Genomic DNA, 19,237 nt, shown 5'->3' on the forward strand with positions numbered 1-19,237 from the left:
AGAGAAAAAAGACCAAATGTGAACGCATAGTGGCTTTCAAGGCAAATGGACAAAAAAATCAGATCCACAATAATCAGAACCACTACAAAAACCTTAAAGAATGACTATTTTCTATTTTTCTGCTTAAGAAAACAGAGCACAGTGCCACAGAGCACTCACTCAGATTAAAAATGAACAACTATATAAAAGCAACTATGGTAAATTCGAAACATTGCTTGAATTTAAGTTGGAGTTATCTTCTTGAATGCTTCTTCTGCCAATTTCCAAAGCATCCAACATCAAATTGACACTGTATGAATGCCAAAATCTTCATTTGGTCAAAAGGTAAACTTATGTGTAGAGTATGGGTGTGTCTGTTTTAGATCAGTGAAAACAGACATAAGTCAAACCACTACTTGCCTGATTCAAAGGAGACCAATTCACTCAGAAAACAAGCAAACAGACTAGCCAGATGACAGGTCAGACTATATTATTGACATTGCTAAGGTCGATTCAGAAAAGATGTATAATAAAAACTTGACCAGCAATATATACCAAGGATGGAACTTAATGGTGCTTTAGAAAGACATTAATACTCAGAGATCACCCTTTATTTATTTAGTAATTATTCATTCAGATATGTCTGAGAGGATATATGATAAAAGATATAACATAAGATAGCTGTAAGATAACCCACTAGCATAAAGAAGTGCTTAAAGGAAAATAAGTGAAAAACGGAGATTCCAAAACTGGAGTTTACAAAATTATGAAAAGATGTAGAGAAAATGAAACTAACAACCATGCAGACCACTAAAACAGTCACCATCAGATAAACAGTACTTAAGTACTTTCAGCTTTGAGAGAAAAGAAAAGTCAAGCTCCATTTTTGCTTTTTTTCTGGGAAAAAAAAATCACGTTGCGGTCCATCCCTTTACTGTGAGCGGACAAAACGCAATGGCTCTATGTAGCTATCAAGTTGCTGTTACTGAGAAAAGGAAACAGATAAAAAAGAAGAAAATCTCTGCTGGTGTTCTCAGAAAAATGGACACCTCAGTTCAAGTTCCTCAACATCAGTAAATGTGTTTGGATTACTTGGATTGTGAGAAGCAAAAAGTGCAACCAACTTTAGACTGAACTTATTATTATTATTGTTATTATTATTATTATTATTATTATTATTATTAAGTGACCCTTATTAGTCCCACAACAGGGAAATTTCACCTCTGCATTCTAACCCATCCATGCAGTGAAACACCACATACACACTAGTGAACACACACACACACACTAGGGGGCAATGAGCAGACTTGCCCGGAGCAGTGGACAGCCCTATCCACCGCACCCAGGGAGCAGCTGGGGGTTAGGTGCCTTGCTCAAGGGCACCTAAGTCATGTACTGTCGGATCTGGGAGTCGAACCGGCGACCTTCCGGTCACAAGGCTGGTTCCTCCAACCCATGATTGCTCCCTGTAGATGGTTCCTAGCAGAGGAACTTTGGAGGTGTGGAAAAAATATATATGTTAAAAAATGTACTGAATTCCAGGCTTGACTAAATAAATGAATAGTGGTCTCTGACTTGCATGGTACTGTATCTGTATTTTTGTTTCTCAAAGCAAAATCAAGGTACTGCTATATTAGACAGTCACACATCATCTCAAACATGCTGTAGCTCAAGCTCAAAGAAAAAGAGCTGACCATTTATGGTCATATTGCACGGATTATGTACAACTGAACAAATAAAGTGCCATTATTGTAAAACAAGACAGCACAGTCCCAGACATAACCTGAAATAATAGCTCCTGTACATCCTGCACTTTGCCTATTCGTTTTTAATTTAAAATGCTAGAGAAGAATGTTGTCCCAATGCTTTCAGAGAACATTTGAAAATTCAGAGCAGCAAAATAAACAGCAACATTGATAATATAATTCAGACGAACATTTAACCCCGATCACATGGTTAATTCTAGTATGCAGCCTTACATGTGGGTGGGAAAAATTATTTTTGGACTCATTGCTCAACCTTAATCCCTCGTGTATTTCTTTATATAAATAAGGACATTGTTGAGGAAAGGCTCAGGCCTTAAAAGCCTGAAAATGCATGAAGAAATGTACGTGACAATACTCATATTAGGAGGTGTGATATTGTGTGCGGTGCAGAAGGTTTGTATTGTTGACCCAAGTTTAATTTGCTCGGCAGGGTTCACTGCAGAAACCCATTTCAGGACACCATTGTGGCATACAAAAACCTCCAGCTAAACCGACTACAATGAAAAAATGTGGGGGGAAAGAGAAATGACTGTTTTCTTCCAAAATGTCACTCCTCAAGTATATGTCACAATGACAGCAGACAAACAGCCCTGCTGATTTACCCGCTTATTCACATTCTCCCTTACCCCCATTCATGTCTAACTAAAACATTTTCTATACAATGTTTCACTGGATAGACATCAGGGGTCTGACAATATTCATATTTGCAGGTTCAATACAATTTTAGACTCAAGATTAGATGTAGTCAAGATTCAATCCATATTTTATGTGTCTTGATTATACAGAGCTCTAACTATGCACTACACAGATTCATTTGGCTTATAAAAACATACATTTGGTCTTATGAACAGTGTTTGGGTAGTGACTAAAAAAATAGAGAAATACATTACAAATAACTAATTGCTTCTCTCAAAAACTGTAACGGGATAACATTACTTATTACTTCCTAGAAAAAGTACTCATTACTCTGTAAAACCTGCTTGTCCCAACAGTGTAAGGGAAAACCCCACAGTCACTTTCAGTAATTAGTTTAGAAAGAAGTAACCAAATACAGTAAACATTAATTAAAAGCCATGTCACCATCACTGTCTTTCAAAAACACACAACCAATCAAGCTTTAATAAAATTATCAATGGCTAATGTTCGAACTAGAAACAGTTCAAAATCAGTTACCTCAAAATAAAATCTTTTTAAAAATAAAATTTAAAGCTTATAGAGCTTTTCTTGAAAATAAATCCAGCCTGGCCCATGTAGGTGAGATTGGATCACAGGGATCTTTGTCCATCAGTGTGACTACATCTTTCAATAGATAGTTTGATAAGTTTACAGCTCGCACTGCGCTGCTCATATTCACAATTACGCAGTCAGCTAATGCAGGTAGCACCTGTGCAACTTGAATACAAAGGCAGGCATGAATAATCTATACAGAAGAAATTAACTATTTAAATGCATCAGGCATAATTAATATCGTCCTTTTGCATACAAAAGTAATGGAAGTAATGTATTCTTATGAAGTCGGTAACTAATGTGATTATAAGAAATGTATATTTCATTGTGTTACACTACTTCATTAAAGGAAAAAGTAATCATGTTACTGTAACATGTAATTTCACACCACGTTATCCCCAACATTGCTTATAAAACAATGCTAATGAAGTTTCTAGAGTTAATTCCATCAATTTTTCAAAATTTCTGCACAGTTTACATCTTAACAACCGAATTACGCAGAGATTGAAAAATCTGTGGAATTTCCTTTTAACTCCCTTTAGCTTAAGGCAACAGGAGTTCTCCAAGCTGAGAAAAGTAAACTGTAAAGCAAGTTGCCTTAAAATTTAAGCAACTTTTTTTTTTCTTTTTTTTTTTACAGTGCAATGTTCAAGTTTCATTAATCATCTTTTCATGATATGAAATATCCATTTCAACATTTCCAGTCCTTATGGACAATCTCACATAATACGCTGACACTAAAGAAAGCCTATGAAACTACAGCACAATGCGACTAATTAACCATAGGCTTGACGAGAACACCCTGGAGTTGACGTCACTCTGCCTGTATAGGGAGGAAATGCTAGCTCAGGGTTAGCCTCCTGAATAGATGTGCTGACAGTGGACCACCTCAGACTGTTATTCTAAGACACACACACAGACCTGAATGAAGGCACTCGCATAAAGGAAAGGGAAATTAGGGTTTTAAGTGTTCCAAAGTGCGCCAAATAGAGCATGCAGCGTACGGACCATAGCAGTGACATTTCAAGTCTGAACACACCTCAGGAGGATCCATTCATCTACACCAGCAAATAATACGTAACCTGACACAGGTCACCTGAGGACAGCTATAAATAGAGGAAAAACCTGTTTGCCTGCAGTAGTCTGGCCTTTTCTTAATGGAGTATTAATAAAGACACATTTATAAGTAAATATCATTCAGCTGCTCTAAATGTCAAGACCATAATGGCTTCTTGGGAAAAAAAACCCTCACATTTGTGAGTACTCAACAATGCATCCAGCAATGCAACTCAGGAGAGAACCCAGAGAATGAATTAGTGAGACTGCTGAGTGAATGACAGAGGACTAGCCTGCTATGGCGCTGCTGCTGGGACACACGAGGCAATCAAAGCACACTCTGCTGCCTTCAGATGCACTAATGACTGCATTAAAGCTGTGTCAAATATGGTTTATATCAGCGGGACAGACATGGCCACATGGCTGCCAAAGAAACCGCCTCAGACATGCTCCGTTTTCTCAGCAGCTTATTGGCTTTTTTAATGGCCGATTTGAATCCCGACGCTTGTTATTCCTAGAGAGAAGTTTGCTCTTGCAGTTAGAGCTGGGGATCAAAACTCAGTACTTACATGGTACTAACCAAATTCGAAAACAAAGCATTGAAGACACTTCAATGCTTGCTCCAAATTCTAGACTCATCGGTGGAACAGATTTTTAAACATAAGATTACAAAAAAGATTACATATGTCAATTAAACCAAAAAAAACATTTGAAAATGTTGTATGGACAAATGCCATGATAACACTAGAGTGAACAACAGAACAGGAAATAATGTAACTAACTTTTAACCCTCAAAGAGCCACAAGCTTCTTGTTCAAATTTCCCATTCTACCTTAAATGGTGCAGCAGTTACATTCTGGTGTCATATGCTAGCTTAACCATTGAAATAACTGGAGCCTACGCAATCAGCGCAGCTAACAGGACAGATCAGTCCTCCAGCTACACGGATGGGTGTTTAAACACACTGAAAAAGCTAAAAGGGCTGACATACACTCTACTTTGTAGTTCTGGGGCCGTATTACAGAAACTTCCTATCTTTCTGTCTTCAGATCTGACAGGTCAAGATAAGATTTTTCACAAATCTGTTTTAGAGAAGCAAATTTTATCTTAATTTAGGGATCTTACAGCATCTTTTCAAATTAGAAAATCTTAACTTACTCAATCGAAGTCGACAATCAACTGTTGCATTTGTTACTTACCAATGAATATATGCACACAGCTGAAACAAACACAATCAAAATAATCAAGTTACTTAGCCAGACAGCTAACTTAGCTTTTTACTGATGTTCTACTGATGAACCATAGCTGACGTAAAAAAGGTCAAACAAAACTAAAGCACGATAAAATGCAAGTTAAAAATATCGTGAGAGCGCTTTGTGCTGCGTCGCCACTCTCCAGTTTCAGTTTCTCCAAACGCTTTAGCAGGTCCCGCTAAGATTATGAACTTATCTGTTTAGTCACCATGACATGGCGCTAAGCCGTATCTATCAAAGCCATAGGTCATTAAACTAGTGCAATGTATGCTAAGCTAAGATTAGCACTCAGATGCTAACATGCTAACAGAAATGAATTCTCAAAGCTTTGACAACAAACCGTGCTAATTACAGCTCTACACGTTCACACAATGAGTACAGCAAAATACGAGCCAAATATGGCCGATACCAATATTTAGCTGATCGATCCACACACACACACACACATACACATATATATATATATATATATATATATATATATTAGTGTGTGTGTTTGTGTGTAAAACATTTATTTTAAAGCAATTTATGAATTTTAAAGTCCATGTAAAACAAAATTAGTATTGGACACAAACAAGGTAACTGAGTGGTGTGAACCAAGGCTTGTGACCTCTACAATGTAAATACATATTTAATATCTAAATGGCCAGTAAACCTATGTGTGTCTGAGCTTTTATGTAATGTTTTTACTGTACAGTAATGGTAAATCTGAAAAAATATATAGGTTTTCTTTGGGGACTGTTCTACCACACAATGTTCTTACATGTACCATACATGTACCATACACGTACCATACATGTACCATACATGTACCATACATGTAACATGAAAACATAAAACATAAAATTAAGCTTCACATATTTTACTAGCATACTAAAGTATATTCTCTTAACATGTCTGTTCTACCCTATCATTACACATTATCATTACAATGCAGTAGGCAAATTTACTGTGACAGTCAAGAGGCCCAAAGCAGCATGAAAACATGAGGTAATATTTAGTCAATTGTTTAATCACCACAGCGAGGTAGTTATTGTAAAAGCGCCAAGGCTTTCTTCTCACATACAAAAGTGGTTTTGACTAGAGGCTGGGCAGAGTAGCAGACGAGTGAAGGCTGTGCCTTGCCAATGAGCTCCCCTCGTGTGCCATTATTTAAAGTGTGTTCAAGTACTGAAGATGGCTCCTCAGGGCCCTGTACACTGCTGCTATATTCTCCACTCTGCTTTTCACCATATATTTCTGGACAGAAAGGTCCAATGTGCTCCTTTTTTGGTTATATTCTGTAAAATCTGATAAAATGACAATGTGCTATTATTCTAAAACAGAATACTAGAACACGATTCTAGTTCCTAACATGATACTGTCTACTTTTACAAATTGATCATTTTGCCATTTTCCCTGACTTATAGTTAGTTGACAATCAACTGCAAAAACAACATTTTATATAGATCAATAGTAACTCAGATAAACATGGCTCTATATGATTTAAGATTGTTCTAATAGTACATAGTAGACTATCCTGGTTGACCCCTTAATGAAATTATTCATTATCTACTCTCCATAATCCTGACAGAATGATTAAGCTATACTCAATATATTTTCACAGCTCTACTTGACAAAGCAAACCTTTTGATTTCACCATTCTTCATTCTGCTGTGCCACCTTTATTACACTGTTACTAAAAGAGGTCAGGAATACCATAAAGTCCTGAGACCGTCTAAAACAAAGGTTTCCAAACCAGCCAGCCAGTCCTTATATCAGCTTCCAACACACCTCAGCCAAGACTGGGCTAGAAACACTGATGTAAAAACACTGCTTTATTTTCTTTGTATTGAAACCATTATAAAAGAGATGGGGGGCAAGATTATAAACATGGGGGATTGTATTCAAGAACAAGCCTAAACCTGAAAATCAGATTCCAGATTACACACATGGGTGTCTGGAAAACCCCTTCAAGACCCGGCAGGAAAGTTCAGTAGCTCTGGCAACTGAAAAAAACATCTTGCTTTCTTTGTGAATTAATATGTTCTTCTACTTTCTTTAAAAAAGTAAAGTTGGCAAAAAGCGTACTAAAGGTCGATGCCACAGAAGACCTCCTTTTGGTTCCCTTAAGAACTTTTCAATGGAAGGTTCTTAAAGGAACCATTTTTTGTAAATGAGATGTGTGAAGTATGTTTAAGAACCTCTGCATAATCTGAAAGGTCTGCACCCATTAAAGACTCTAAAACTGTGTGCAAGCCAAGAAAGATTTAGGAGCCTTTATTCGTAAGAGTGGACACTCCCGTTCGAAAGCTAAGAAATGCTCAACATATTAATAACTGCTGTTATTTTATTCAATAATAATAATATTCAATAATAGGTATCTAGGTGTTTTGACTTATTTGTTTAAAAAATTGTTGTATAGCAAAGACAAAAGGTCAATGTGTACTAAATCCCCTTTTGAGACCACACAACTATTATAAATAAAGACCATCCTACATCTGTTGTGTTCTACTAGCTCTATAAAGGCACATAGTGCTTGGACCCCAATGGTTGCCACTTATCATGTAGGCAGTCGTTTAGCTCTCACTGCAGTTACAACAGTCAACAGAAATCAGTATGTTCTATAGCAATTTCAGACATGAACTAAATGGAAGCTGGTTGTGTTGACTGCTAACAATGAAAATTTACACTAACGGTGTAAAAATTTTCCACCATTCAAAAGCTACTGAAGAAAGACAATTAATAATTAAAAAATAAAAGCAATTTCACTGCTAATGAAATGGGCCTCTTCCCACTTACTGGCAAGGATATTTCTGTCTGATTGACCAATTGGCATATTCAGCATTCAATGACGAATTTCACAATAAAAAGCGACATGTATGTATGATTATAAGCTAGACAATTTTAGTAATAACTAAAATACTGTAATTATCTTTTTATAATAATTTCTTGAAGTTTCTGCCTTGAGATTTGATCACTTCACAAACGCAAGGCATTCTGGATATTAATTATATTAACTTCATTCTGAAAATTATACAGCTTTTTAAATTATTACATAATCTTCTATAGCTCTGATCATTTTGGACACTAATGTTTCTTTAATTTTTACGTTCATGAAACTAGCTGAAACCTATGAAGCTGTAAAGTAGCAGCATCTTAAAAGAAATATTTCATACATGCATCTGCAACAAAGTTGGGTTTATATTACTGAAAACAGTGATACCAAACAGTAATGCATGTGCTTAGTGACACTGTTTTAAAAGTGAAGGTGAACCTCTCTGTTCTCTGTTCTCTGCTATTTCTGACAATGTTTACAAAGTAGTTTGGGTTTAGCACTGATACAAGTAATTTCCCTTGATTTTGAGGCATGGTACTTCTAAGGCTAATGTCTGGCTTCACTTAGTTAAATTATCCTATTGTCAGACGCCCTCATGCACTCTAGCACACTTCTTCTACACAAGCCGTCACATGGCTTTGACCTGCACTATTAGAGGAGAAACAGGGAAAGAACAGGGCGGTGGGGTCTTTGACTCTAAGTGCATATCTCAGCTTTCTCTGTTCAGATTCCTCTCCAAAATGATCTCATTTTCACTTCGTAAACCGTCACCCTTTAGAGTGCACTCTTGCATCTCATGATATAATGTGATCGAAAGCTGTTACAGTCTATGAAAACCTCACTTCTCTCTCATCAGAACCAGCACGTGTTCTGAATTACAAATGTTCACACTGCATTACAGGTGTCAAAGACATCAAGCTACTCATGGAATATCTATTAAGTCTGGTTAAAAACTTTAGTACCTTAGTCATTTTACATACTTTAAGGCATATTTCAATATATCAAAAACTTCACATTATGTTAAGATTGGTAAAAATGATAAAGTTTAACTTATATATAAACTCCGTACATCTGTATCTCCTCTTTCTTTTCATGGTTTCATACAGATTCTAATAAAGCCTTAGAAAACAGTGGGAAGAAATGCAAAATCCCTGCATGTTTTGATTGCCCACCCATTTCCTATCCTTGAGCTCACTGCTGTCCCCTGATAGCAAACAATGTGAGCACCAAATACCCTCACAGTCCAAACTGAGTCCAAGACAGACGAGATACAGACAGTAGAGATAAGACCGCCTAATTACTCGCAGGATGCCCAACACAACTTCTCCAGAAAAACCAACAAAGGACTGCAGAGCCAATTTTATGTAGGATTTACTTCCACAGAACATTGTAGCCTGAGGCAATTTATGCAGTAGATATTCAGAATTGTGACCAAGCAGAGGATTAATGTAAATAAGACTTTAATATTAAAGATGACTAGTGAGTGTGCAAGGAGATTATTTCTGAGTAATGTCTCAATCAGCATTAAACCACAAGAAGAGCAGCACACAATGTGCAACGGTTCTGGTCACAGCTACATATACACAAACCACTTTTTCCCCACCTGATACCAAAACAGATACCGAGTATTAGCCGATACTGAGAACTGATACTGATACTAACTATCTAACCTAACTGATGAAGTTCTGATATTTATACAATTTTAATTTTTTTATAATTATTTTATTTTGATAGAAGCTGTGTTCTGTGTCACAAAAACATACCAAGTTTTAATGAATGGCTTTCACTTGTTAGATTATTTCTACATTTATTTGTAAACCATTTATATGACCATTTTAGATGCTTATGTTAATCATAATTAGTACATACTTTTATATAACCAGTAATAAGAATGACTTAATAAAATATTCTTCTTGTGAATAATAGTTAAAAACACAACTGAACGACATATGATAACCCTTGTAAGCAAATAGCAACTTCTCTAGCTTGGCAAAACGGTTCTAAATGTTGTTTCATGCACAAATTTCTCAAATCCTATGTGCATCCCGTACACTTTTGCTTACACTTTTGAGCGTCTGACTCTGCTGGACTTCAGTAAATGCTACATTCACACTATCAGTAGCAGTTGTTTTCAGAGGATTCCTAAGCTTGATGCGAGCACCAGGCCGTGAGACCACGCCACTGTCTAATGCAGCTGAACGACAGAGGTGCGCCGCAGGCTAACAGGTTGCTATGCTAAAAGCTAAACTTATTACCTCAAGAAACTGGCACTTCCTTCCATATGTCTCTCTAATGTTCACTCCCTCAATAACAACCTGGACTAAAGTTAACTCAGACAGTTAGTGACTACATGGGGAGGAATGAAGGATTACTGAAAGAAGCCTGGCTCACTCACTCAAGTAAGGTGCTCCCATTATCATGTTTTGGACTGTTTAAATGTTTTATCTGGTTGAAACGAATGCCTTAGGAAGAATTCCAACCAGTACATCACCCACTACTATTGCCTTCCAATAAAATACTAGTATTACAAGTTTTTCCATGGGCATTTTTACTGCTGCTTGTCAAACCACACCACCAACATGTTAAGTTCCTACTATTGGCACGCATGCACACATCACTCAGCAGCATGCATGCACATCAGAAATTAGTTTGTGGTATTGGTCATATGTATCGGGCCAAAATCACTTGGAATAAAATGTAAAGTGACATAAAACACTGGTTAAAAGTCTTAGTGTAGTCTTTGGTCTCTGTTTCCAAGTCCTGTTTGTGTTCCTAGTCATGTCTCTGCCCTTGACCTGGTCCCTGATCTATCCCGACTCCTGCTGTGATTCCAGCGCTGCCTAGGATTTTGCGCCTCAGGCGCTGTGCAATTGCAGTGGGTTTTGTCACAAGCCGTGTTCGTAATAGTCCACTACACACTCACATACTGATTGTGCCCAAAAGAAGTGAACACTATGTAGTATGTGACCTACATGAATTTCTCCCGTACATCAAAGATACTGGGATGAAGTACTACTCTAGCCAATATTACAGTATGCAGGCAGAGCTATCTTCATGACATACTGCATCCCAACATGCAATGCAGCCATTTCAGGAAGAAGTAACCACAGAAACATCCCCTGTTTAGCCCCGAACATTTTTAATACCCCTAGATTCAGCCTTAAATGATAGCAAAATGAAAAGAAGTCCAAATTCTACATGCAAGATGCCTCATCAGCTTTCCCTGCTAATCTAAAGGTGAGTTTTTTTAATAAGGTTAACTGCATAGATGACGTGATTAAAACAAAAATAGGTTAATAGGTGAAGTTAATCTCAGCTGAAAAATTCATACAGCATTAGCTTTTAAACCCATAGTGTCTCTGGAAACCACAGGTTTACTACACAGATTTACCCAAAGTTGACATTTTTTAAGTGTATTTTTGCTTTGGGTGTCTTTTAAAAGTCACGCACATCTTTTGACAAAAATATATCCACATGCACTACTAAAGAGCTGAAAAGCAGCTACCAAAGTTTGCCAAGCAGTGATAGAGGGCTAAGGAAAACGGGGCAGGTCTTGGGCAGAGTCTGATAGGCTCAGCCAGAGATGTTGGCACCCTTACTCTGTAATAGAGTACACTGCTATTATCATTAACTGGATCCTATATTGTATACTACTGATGAGCAGCATGCAGTATACAGTATTTACAAGTGCAGTATACAGTATGCCATTTCAAACACAGCTACAGGGTCCTGGCTCCTCCCTAGACAAGCCTTACCATTAGTGTTACCACTTGTATTTTCTTTGTTTCCCCTCCTTTCCCAGGTGTTGTGTCTTTCATATAAGCTGCCTTCTTGATTCAGCGTTCAGATTCCGTCAGTTTGTATGTCTTCATGTCAGTGTTTTGCTTTTGTTCACACTCAGCGTTCCATTTGTTTCTTTTCAATAAGTTTGTACTGTCATGTACAGCCTGTCTCACGCCTCCCTTGTGTGACACTGTTTTCCATTGACTTTCTGTATAAATTGCAAGCAACAAAATGAAAACGTATAAAATAATTTGTGCATTCTTCGCTGCTCAGCAGTTTCCATCACAGTGACATACAGCAATAAACATGCCTTATGTAATGAGATGATGCTTTCTGTGTGCTGGTGGTGGAATTTTACAAATAAATGCAATGTCTGGAGCGTACCAACACATCAGAAGCCAAACCTGTGTTCTGTTAACTGTAGTCTTCTAACCAACATATCGATAACGTTTTAGACATTCTAGTAACTTTACTGTAGTTATGTTTATTGATATTTATTCATTAAATATTAATTAAAGGCAAAAACACAATTACCGCTAAGATAAATCCCTTTAAACTGCTAAGACTTTTGCACAGTATTGTACATTCAACCTATGAAGATGTTTTTCCTTTCCTTTAACGTTAACATTTCGAAGATACAAGATTTTGTAACAACAGATTATTACGACATGCAGTGCTAGATTACCTGAGAATAAGCAGTGATACAGATTTAGTTGAACTGAATCTAAAGCAAGGACAATACCAGGTAATCTGTAAGGCACTGCAACACTGCAGGCATTCAAGCATGATAAACAGTCATTCAGAATGACCTCCCAAAAGGCATGGCAAAATACATGAGCAATTGTGCACGGGCACATTTGGCAAAACACACAGACAAAATAACACACTTGAAACAGTTTTGCAGTAAACAAGATGCCATCAACCACAAGGGATCAATGAAAGACCCTCAATGCTCTCTCACTCACTCCCTCTCACTCTCTCTCTCGCACAAACACACACACACACAGATATTTACAGCACATATACACATACAACTACTTTGCAGCAAGTGAAACAACAGGAAACCTCTATTCTGTGGATGCCATGCTGTGTTTGAAAGCACAAATAGGGTTTATAGGGGCTTTTTGTTGTTTAAGGGCAACTCTTCATGCCCAGTTCTGCTGCATGAAACCTACAACTCCCAAACCCTCCTCCAAAATAGAAGAGACAGTAAAGCCCAGCACGTGGTCCAGTCACACTGTTAAAATATAGTTACAGAATGTGCTTGCCTTATAGACATGAGGTTACATTACAGAGATGCATAACACTCTACAGCATGAGAGGGGGGCAGATTATGAATTTGGTAATCTCCAATTCCATTTCGCTTCACCGCCCATGGTAAAATATGACAGTCAGCATTCCCTGACCACATCTTGTGACGAAGTGACATCATTATGAGAATGTTTTGGTTTTTTTAAGCAGCTATAACATAGCTAGCCGTGAACAAGTAATTGGATAGTCGAATATTCTGGCTGACCCCTGAACAGAATCATTCATTATCTGCTCCCAATTCTTAGTTTCAAAAAGGACTAATACACTTAAAAAAATAATATACTGTATTAAATTTGAGACAAATGTACACATCATAAATGGAATACACTGCATCAGTTTTGTCGTTCAGTCTACTATTGAGACTGTTATACATTTTATTAATGTTAAAAAGTAAAGTATACGATTGAATTACTTTTTCAGCGCAACAAAAGTCCTATTTCTTAATCTGCTGCACACTACGAACTGCACTCAGTCACTTTAGATTACATTTTACTTCAACTTCATACAAACAAGAACACTTTCCACACATTTTCTGCACTCTGATAGTGCTAACTGCTGCTAGGAGTAAATTTACAGTTTACATACTGTACACGCACAGTTTATTTAATGTTTACATGATGCTCTGTACATAATGTCTGGTATTTTCTATGTAGCATACTGTATAATTTATTGTCTGTATGAATTTATTTACTTTTGTCACCTCATTTTCTTGTCTGATGCTGTTTTGCATAAAATGTGGCACCATGTTTAGGAGAAACTATTCCATTCCTCTCTCTCAACATACAGCCTTGATGAGAACAACTGAAGTTTGATTTTATCAGGCAAAGTCTTGTAAACCAGACTTCTGCCTATTGTCAGAGAGTCCGGTGTTTTTTGCTTAACCCCCTAAATGGCCAGTGCCCACCGGCAGGCCCAAAGTTTTGTCACATACACCTATAACATAAGAATAGCTTAGTCATAGTTCTATATTGAACCATGAACATTTGAAGAACACTTTGCATGGCTAAATGGTTCTTTGCATCGTGAAAGTGTTCTTCAGATTGACGAAGAATGTGCTGTAGATGGTCCTATATAGAACCTTTTTGAAAAGGGTTCTACCCTTGAAGAACCATCTTTGTTCAAGTGTGTAGTTCTGAATAATAAGCCTTAGTATGTAATAAGCCTGGGATTTTAAGGGATTAACTGCCTATTTTGATATGAAGAGGCCACTTGACTAACATAAAATGACCAAATATAATCCACTGTTTTTTGTGTGATGTGTAGGGGCAGATTTTCAAAACAGTGGCACAACAAAAACACACCCCTATGAAAACAAAGCGGTATACATTAAGCAAATGTGACCACATCTTGGTTAGTAGCTACTACAGTTGTAGTACCTGAGTCTCAAGACCATAAATGAATGATCTTGGTCTTGTCTTAGTCTTAATATTATTTTGACTCAGTCTTGTCTCTGTCTCAGGGTAAAGTGGACTCAATTTTTGAGGCCGAGTGTGACGCCTCAGTCTGATATAATTGGAAACTGTTTTTTTTCCCCCCCAACAAAACAGTCTTTTCTCTACCAGTTTAAATAAAATCTGTTCACTCTATTTGAGGATCTAATTGATCCGTTCCATGACGGTTTAACTGGGTATTACATTTATGGCATTTGGCAGAGGCTCTTACCCAGTGCGTCTTACAATTTGATCATTTTACACAGGTAGGCGAAGGTAGTGTTAAGAGTCTTGCCCAAGGACTCTTATTGGTATAGTGTAGTGTGCTTACCCAGGTGGGGGATTGAACCCCAGTCTACAGCGTAGAAGGCAGAGGTGTTACCCACTACACTATACCAACACAGACAGACACACACAATCTAAGCTGAGAATAACCTCAATCATCTACTTCCAAAATTTACCAGACAACGTTGGACTAAGACTATAACATAATAATAACAATAACAATAATAATAATCATAATAATAATGATAATGATAATAATAATAATAATAATAATAATAATATAATAATAATAATAATAATATTTTTGGCATATAAATTATGTTATATTTTACAAAATATAAAATATACCACGTGTAATGAATGACAATGAATGTACAACGTCCATGTACCTTTCTGGGTGGAGCATCTGACTACAAATACCAAAACCGTGATTGCATTATTAATACATTCAATACACTTTCTGTCTGAAATGAAAATAATGAAAACAAACCTTCTGATTACACTGTCAGTGATGTAAGTCACTGCATGATGTCATTTTGTGATGTAAGTATGACTGCTTACGTCATACAGTTTACTCGGTTTCTGCTCAGTCACAGCAAACACGCTGGCAGTCCAGAAATGTCCAGTCCACACACAGAGACAGAGCCAGTCTTGTTCCTGACAGTGGCCAGAGCTCACTGCCTGCTCTGAGCAGCCTGGCACTGCAGGCTTGCGCCAAAGAGGTCAAAGGGAGAACAAAACTGTTGATTTAACACACAGCTCGGTCATTGTGAGCTTCCAGCACAGGATCTGTGTGTGGATTCATTCAGCCAACCACAGAAAAAGGGAACATTCATGAACATCAGGGTGGAAAAGTGGAGTAATCACCATGATGAGTGTGACCCACCGATGCTATAAACAGTGTGAAGAGCTGTGCTGCTGCTTTTAACTGCCTCTGAACATCAATGATGTATCTACAGAGGATATGGTTATCATAGCCTGACAGGCGTTAAAAAATATTTTGCTATGCTGAGCTTTAGTGGCATACGCTGGCTTCATTCTCCACCTTGATGGAGTCAATTCAAGAGTAAACAACAATGAGAACCAGCTGGAGGGTTTTGATTTGATTGAGTTCAGTGCTGGGTGTGGTGGGCTTAATGACAGGCTACAGTCTTTTGAAGAAGGGGCATGACAGAGCAGATATACAGTACGTTCATCCAGTTAAACGTTCCAGACACATTTCGCATGCATAGCTCAGGACAGAGGCAGGAAGCGGACACCAATTTCTTTCAGTGGAGGGCCAGAGAGAGCAGCAACCTGGGGGCTGCTGGCTCCAGGCAGGAAGCGTAACAGGAATGTGGGGTCAGGATTAGTGAGGTTCAAGCTCCTCTCTCAAAAAAGCCCCATTCTGAAACTATACAAGGGTGAAGCCGAAAGGGTACACTGCAGACAACACACATTTGCTAAACCAACATGGCAAAAAGTGGGATGGGGTCAGGGAAGGACATCATGAAGAGGCCATTTGTGCCTTAACTTAGTGAAATTCAGAGGCACTTTAAGTACATTTATTAACATTTTAACTTCGTGAAAATACATTACGTTATTGAATATCAGCTACAGAACTTTGAAATACATTCATACACATACATTTCTAAACGTACAAACACTATTTTGGGGGCATTTTTGCCTCTGCACTCATTTCTTAAGGGCTGAAAAGATTGCATACAGTAGTGTTTTTTGCCTTTGCCCCTGTTTATTTCTGTTGCTAGAAGACAAAAGCTGGCCACGCACGCTCAAACTTTCCCACACAGAGAGCTTTGCCTCTGTTATCAGCGATGTTAGATTTCGGTTGATTTTCACTGACGTGTTTAACTTCATTCAGACATAAATTTCCTAGCAAATCATTAATTATTGCACCCAGTAAGTGAGGAGTCAAAAAGAGTGAGAAGTCAAATGTGTAGTGCTGATGTGAAAAAGTAAGATAAACTGTCAAAAGCTGTGAGCCACAAAGTGATGTGCTGTTTCACTCTGACACGCACACACAGATTTACAAAAAGAAATAAGTAAAAAATAAAAAATACGCAAGTCTCTGATTCAACAAGTTTTAAAAGGGCCATGAAGTAAGTGCAATGTTCCCTTTTGGAGAACAAATATAGCACCAACTGGTACAATTCTCTAAGAGATATATCATATGACACTCAAAATAAGCACCAATGCCTGCAATGCAAAGGATCACAAAGTGATACTCTTTACTGAACTGCTCTAAATTAAGATATAGAGTAGATACACAATGGCCCAAACCTGTGCTTAAATTGAGGGCTGCAGTAGTGTTTGTGAGAAAGAGTGACTGCCACAGAAAGCAACAGACAGCCTAGTGTCTCTTGTCACGTTCTCTGTATTGATCGTTACTCAGCTGTTGCCTCTCAAAGTGCTGAGAATGCGTGTTTTAATTCCTCACATACCTCATGTCTGTCTATGTGCTCATACATTCCTCTACATGATTTTTGGATTTATTCTGAGTCACTCATGATTAGACAGTTGGGTAATGTATGACAAACAGAAAACGGACAAAAACAAACTCTTCTGTAAAGGGGTGGGCAATGGCAATATTATTGTTACTGTGATAAATATCGTCAGAACATTGACCAACTGCATATTTCTTTACAAAGCGAGCATAATTAGGCCTGTATAACTGGATTTAGTCCAGTGCAATGTGTGAAATACGGAATAAAAATAACTGCATTCATAGGTTTTATAACTTTAAAAAACAAACAAAAAAAAAACAAAAGAAACACAACATCATTGGTTATTTCCTTTCTGTCCTAACTTCAAACTCAGGGGAAAAAAAAAAAATATATATATATATATATATATATATATATATATATATATATAGCTGTTGTCAGAACAAAACCTCTTATCTCCAGAATAATGACTTTACAGGAGAAGAAAAAAACATTTTACTTTTAATGTAAATAAATGTAGCTACACATACATCATTTAGTTACATGTAGTTTGGGCCACTTCTTTTGGTCCATACATCATGAAATTTATACAAAATGTAAAGGGCAACAGGTATTTTGAAATTATGTCAAACAACAACAATGGAGATACGAGGTTTGGTTTCGACAGCAGTGTTTAATACACACACACACACATATATATATACAGAACCCTATTCTGTAGTAATACTGTAAGAAGACTTCTATGGTGCTGTATAATACACTGCCTCTACCCTCTAATGGAGAGTGTGTTAGAGAGATTATATAGTCTCAATAGGTGTGCAGCAGGTAAACAGTGCAGCTTCCAGGCTAAAGTCAAGTACAATAGGTAATGCCGGTTGTGTGAAAACATTCGCGTGAACATGCTTCCTAACCGTGTTGCTTTGCGAAATGTCAAACTACAGAGCCAAAAAACAAGTAGTTCCAAAGTTTAGAGCTGACCACTTGTTCCGCTGAGGAAAACAGACGCCTCAGAGTGGACGACTTCTCTGAAGAGCTAAAAGAGTGGAAGTGAAGAGTAATGTTGTACTACCTGGTCGGAGTCCTCCTCGAAGAGACCTGTAGAGCCTGTAGAAGTGCTGTCTGTCAAACCGAGGCCAAAAAAATCACTGCTGTCTGTCTGACTTTGTCTTACATGAAGTTCGCCAAACTACTCGAACAGGCTCCACTCCCCCTTTAACCAACGCGCTGTGGGTCTGGCTAAGCGCAGTTAGGGGCTGTGTGTAGTTCAGGGAGGCATACAGCAACTCCTCCAGACTCCAGCTCTGAAGCTCTGAAGAGGCAGAGGCAGTTCCCAAATCCTCCCCGAGTTCAGCGGGACAGCGGGGCTTCACTGGAAGCGGAAATGGAAATGGCTGCGAAAGGAGGCTTAGTGACTCCTACAGGCAGCCGCGGCTTTATCTCTGAGCAAAGCTACAGGAGGGCCAACACTCTTCTGACTGAACCTTAACACCAGTTTAACCGTAAGACCCCCTTCTGACGTACGTAGATCGACTTACATGGTGATAAAATATGAGCATTTTATTGTTGTAGTAAAATGTATACTAAGGCAGTGGTTATCTGAGGTGATTTCACAAACAGTCATGTTTCCCTGCAGCACATCTAGTTTAAAGGGGAACTCCACCAATTTTTCAAAATTTCTGCACGACTAAATGCTTAAGATGTAAATGAAGTTATTCAGAGTGGTCTGATGTTCAATGCTTCTTTCTAGAGTAAATTAATGAGTCAGAATTATTCACAGTGGTGGTGATAGGAACCAGTTTATTGCCTCTGATAGCTCCCCCGCAAAAAGTCATTACACAAAAGGGTTATGAAGAGGCTGCCTGATGCGTGAGACATTGTTTTGTGA

At 37.8% G+C, this 19,237-nt stretch overlaps 1 protein-coding gene across 4 annotated transcripts in view; it reads right to left on the reverse strand.

Moving 5' to 3' along the window:
* Nucleotides 1–18,717, reverse strand: part of tspan9a (tetraspanin 9a) — a 245,634-nt gene extending 226,917 nt beyond the window's left edge. For all 4 annotated transcript variants that reach the window (XM_036584981.1, XM_036584983.1, XM_036584982.1 and 1 more), the window contains exon 1: nt 18,422–18,717. The gene's annotated coding sequence lies outside the window, so the exon portion shown is untranslated. The remainder of the gene's footprint in view (nt 1–18,421) is intronic.
* Nucleotides 18,718–19,237: the final 520 nt, after the last annotated feature.

The sequence above is a fragment of the Colossoma macropomum genome, unplaced genomic scaffold (genome assembly GCF_904425465.1).
Source record: "Colossoma macropomum unplaced genomic scaffold, Colossoma_macropomum, whole genome shotgun sequence".
Lineage (NCBI taxonomy): Eukaryota > Metazoa > Chordata > Actinopteri > Characiformes > Serrasalmidae > Colossoma > Colossoma macropomum.